Source organism: Capricornis sumatraensis, chromosome 7 (genome assembly GCF_032405125.1).
Source record: "Capricornis sumatraensis isolate serow.1 chromosome 7, serow.2, whole genome shotgun sequence".
Taxonomy (NCBI): domain Eukaryota; kingdom Metazoa; phylum Chordata; class Mammalia; order Artiodactyla; family Bovidae; genus Capricornis; species Capricornis sumatraensis.
Genome location: NC_091075.1, coordinates 22,434,227 through 22,438,806, shown reverse-complemented (window position 1 = coordinate 22,438,806; position 4,580 = coordinate 22,434,227). Strand labels below are relative to the sequence as shown.

The 4,580-nt window shown below is 42.1% G+C and overlaps 1 non-coding gene across 1 annotated transcript; it reads right to left on the bottom strand.

Annotated features, from left to right (window-relative positions):
* Window positions 1–3,780: 3,780 nt before the first annotated feature.
* Window positions 3,781–3,887, bottom strand: LOC138082479 (U6 spliceosomal RNA). The gene has a single exon (XR_011145108.1). It is a non-coding gene; the product is annotated as a U6 spliceosomal RNA (small nuclear RNA).
* Window positions 3,888–4,580: the final 693 nt, after the last annotated feature.

Below are 4,580 nucleotides of genomic sequence, written 5' to 3'. Positions count from 1 at the left end.
TACAGGTTTCTCATGAAACAGGTAAGATGGTCAGGTTTTCCCATCTCTCTAAGAGCTTTCCACAGTTTGTCATGATCCACACAGTCAAAGGCTTTAGAGTGAAACAGAGATAGATGCTTTTCTGAAACTCCCTTGCTTTCTCTATAATCCAGCAAATGTTGGCAATTTGATCTCTAGTTTCTCTTTCTTTGGGCTTTCCATGTGGCTCAGCTGGTAAAGAGTCCACCTGCAATGCAGGAGACCTGGGTTCGATCCCTGAGTTGGGAAGATCCCCTGGAGAAGGAAAACACTACCCACTCCAGTATCCTGACCTAGAGAATTCCATGGACTGTGTAGTCCATGGGGTCACAAAGAGTCAGACATGAATGAGTGACTTTCACTTCACTTTACTTCCTCTTCCTTTTCTAAACCCAGCTTGGACATTTGGAAGTTCTTAGTTCCCATAATGCTGAAGCCTAGCCTGCAAGATTTTAAGCATGACCTCACTAGCATGGGAGATGAGTGCAGTTGTCCAATGGTTAACACATTCTTCGTTACTACCCTTCCTGGGAACTGGGATGAGGATTGACCTTTTCCAGTTTTGTGGCCACTGCTGGGTCTTCCAGATTTGTTGACATAATGATGCAAAACCTTGATGGCATCTTCCTTTAGGGATTCGAATTGTTCTGCTGGAATTTCATTGTATTCACTAACTTTATTAACAGCAGTGCTTCTTAAGGTCCACTTGACTTCCCACTCCATAATGTCTGGCTCTAGGTGACTAACCACACCATTGTAGTAATCCGGTTCATTAACATCTTTTTTTATACAGTTCTTCTGTGTTTTCTTCCCATCTCATCTTGATCCCTTCAGCGTCTAATAGATCTCTACCATTTTTATCCTATATTGTGCCCATCTTTGGGGGGAATGCTCCTTTGATGTTTGTTAAGAGCAAATATTCTAGCTCATGAAGTTAGACTTGGAAGGCAGTGTAACTTCACTTTTGCCATTGTATTTTATTAGTTACAATTGCATCACAGCTGATCCATATTCAAAAGAAGGATAATTCTCTATTTCAACTTCACTTCTTGACAGGGAAGTAGGAAGCTTCTTGAGCATGTGGGGTAAGAGATGTTGGTGATTTTTATATTTTGGAATATGTCATCTGCCACAGGCAATACGACAAAGCAGAAAATTGGACTTCTGTTGTAGTTCTTGTTTGGCACTTACTATGAATGTATATCCACTTCTGCAATGGATACACGTTCATAGTAATGTGTATCATAGCTTGCTACCCGCCTGTCAAGAAGTGAAGTTGAAATAGAGGATTATCCTTTCTTTGACTATGGACCAGGTGTGATGTACTTGTAACTAATAGAATACAGTGGCAAAAGTGAAGTTACTTTGCCTTTCAATGATAACTTCATGAGCTAGAATATTTGTTCTTCAAGGCTTTTATTTGAAGTAAGCAGTCCAGGAGGCCTGAGACTATGCTATAAGGAACCCAAACTAACTCTTGTAGAAAGACTCCATGGTCAGGCCATGAGGGCACGATATCCAGCTAGCTGCCATCAGCTTCATCACTCCCTCTGTCCAACCCTAGTCATCATATGACTGCAACTGCACAGGACACCTTGAGCCAGAATCATTCAGGTGAGCCTTTTCTGAGTTTCTGATCCAGAGTAATAGTTAACCAGAACACTATCACTTGAAAATCCAAAATAGTTGTGTTAACTGTCTGCATGTAGATTGCATGAAATCTTCCAAATTCTTAACCCTACTCTGTGTCCATGCCATCTCCCATGTGTCCATGCCATCTCCCATGTGTCCATGCCATCTCCCATGTGTCTTTGCAGTTTTCTCGAGGCAGACTATATTTGACCACTCCTTGATGATGCATTCAGCTACATCAGCATCTCCAGCCTTTTTGGCACCAGGGACCAGTTTCATGGAAGACAATTTTTCCATGAACTGGTTGGGGAGGGGGTGGTTTCAGGATTATTGAAGCGCATCACATTTATTGTGCATTTTTATTTCTATTTTTATTACTTCAGCTCCACCTCAGATCATCAGGCATTAGATCTTGAAGGTCAGAAATCCCTGAGTTACATGACTTCTTTTGGTTGAAAGGATATTAACAGCTGTAACACAAATAGAGGCATACAATGAGATTTTGTGTCTTGGTTTGCTTATTGTTTCTCTTTCGTGTCCATGAGAAGACTATCCCTTGGTTACAACCAGTCCATTGGTCCAAAGGAAATGAGTGAATGTGGACTGAAGCTAACCCAGCTGAGCCGGGCCTAGATCAGCTGGCCCTCTGCTTACCTGGAGAAGTATGAAAAATAAGGTACTGTTGTTTTAAGTCATGGAGTCATGGGGTGATTTGTTTTGCAGTGATGGTTAACTGATACACCAACCTTCCTTGGAAAATGTATATCCCTCTAAGACAAGCAAAAAAGAAAGATACATATTAATATGTGCATATTCTAATTTGTTCTTGAAAAAACCAACCTTCTGAGACCCACTTCTAAAACAGTCCTGTGTTTTAGGAGAAGATAATCATGGGCTCATGACTCAAGCAGGCCAAGCAGAGCCCTTCCCTGAGACTGTTAAAATGGGAGCAGTAAGTAATAAATATGTGAGTACACAGCCATGTCTCTTCATACGGCACAATATGAAGAAACACATCTGCAACAGTGAATAGCAGAAACATCAAGAGGCAGAGAATCAGTCTTTATGGCATTTGACTCCTTCATTCTAGTTATTGAAATTCTTAGAGCTGGTCTAATCCCTGCCTTTCTAAAAGGTTCAGTCTTGTATTGGGTCTGGGAGTTTCACTGGTACCTTGCCATTACACCCTCTTTATTACTCTAGTTTCAGTTACATTTCTGACACTTGCAATAAGTAGCTGTCATTGATTCAAACAAGCAGTGTGAGGGTTCAGAGTGTTCACATGCCCAAACTTTGTCCCCTGTCACACTTCTATTAGCCTCAGTGAAATCAGGAATCATGCCCACATATCTAACCACCTGCCCTGTCTAATCTAACATGAATCCTAAGGCCCCTTGTCTATAATCAGCTTCTCTCAGAAACGGGGAATGATTTGCCTTCTGAGTTGCTTTTCCCCTGATAGTGCTGAACTCATTCTTCATTTCAACCCTTTCACCACGTCGTTGTTTCGGGACTTTAATTTTTTGAAAGAGTTCTCAAGATGATGTGTAGTCTTCCAAAAGCTTATGTTCACTGTGGTCCAAATTTTTGTGTCTCCGCTAAATTCGTATGTTGAAAACCTAATGCCTGGTATCATCATATTAGGAAGTGGCGCCTTTGGGAGGTGATTAGGTCATGCGTGTGAAGCCCTCATGAATGGGATTAATGCCCTAATAAAACGACTCTGGAGAGCTCCTGTCCCCTCCTGCCACGTGAAGACACAGTGAGAAGGCGCTGTGAACCAGGAAGAGGACCCTCACTGCTGTGCCTTGATCTTGGACTTTCCCCCTCCAGAACTATGAGAGACAAATGTCTGCTGTTTATCATCCACCCAGGCTGCAGTATTTTGCTACACAACACAAACAGACTAAGACACGAAAGTGAAAGTGAAGTCGCTCAGTCGTGTCCGACTCTTTGGGACCCCATCGACTGTAGCCTACTAATCTCCTCTGTCCATGGAATTTTCCAGGCAAGAGTACTGGAGTGGATTGCCATTTCCTTCTCCAGCGGATCTTCCCGACCCAGGGATCGAACCCAGGTCTCCCACAGTGTAGACAGACGCTTTACCATCTGAGCCACCAGGGAAGTCCAAAAAATATGGAACGCTTCACGAATTTGCATGTCATCCTTGCGCAGGGGCCATGCTAATCTTCTCTGTATCGTTCCAATTTTAGTATATGTGCTGCCGAAACGAGCACAAGACACAAATCATCACCAAAAACACAATTGATAGATAAGCATTTATCTCCTCAAAGATCTGAGCAATTGTTTGATTTTTGTTTCTCAGCCAGGAGTGCCTTGGGAAGAAAATAAATGTTTATATTCTCTTTCCAGAGCCCCAAGCCTGTCTGAGGAACCCACTGACCAAGGATAAAGGAAATTATCTGTCCTCGGTCTCTGCAACTCTGCTTGTAGGGCATTTGACTTATTTTGTAGAAAGGGGTGGGGGATGAAGGAGGTAGAGATAGAGAATTACATCTGTATCAGATTTAGTTCCCCGAATAGGAACTGGTTGGTGCCTTCCAACAACTGTTTTTTTTTTTTTTTTTCCCAATCCGAAAGATGGGGATGTTATCTCCCTTAGATGGGGATGTTATCTCCCTTATTGATTTCTACTAATCAGGAAAATTCTGGAGGCAGGGAGAGGAAGGTACCAATATTTATTAACATTAGGTCTCTTCATTCTGGCTACTTAGGCTGAGTAAGTAGCCATAATTCATGAGTGATTAATAACATTGCTCCAAAGGAGACTGACTTTTCAAACTATGTTCCATAAAGCCTTGTTTTATACTTCCCTGCAGGAGTCTCTCAACTTTTTGCACATTTATAATGATCTTTTCTCCTTTCTGTTGATGCGCAATCAAGAACATGATGTGCACCTTTCAGCATCT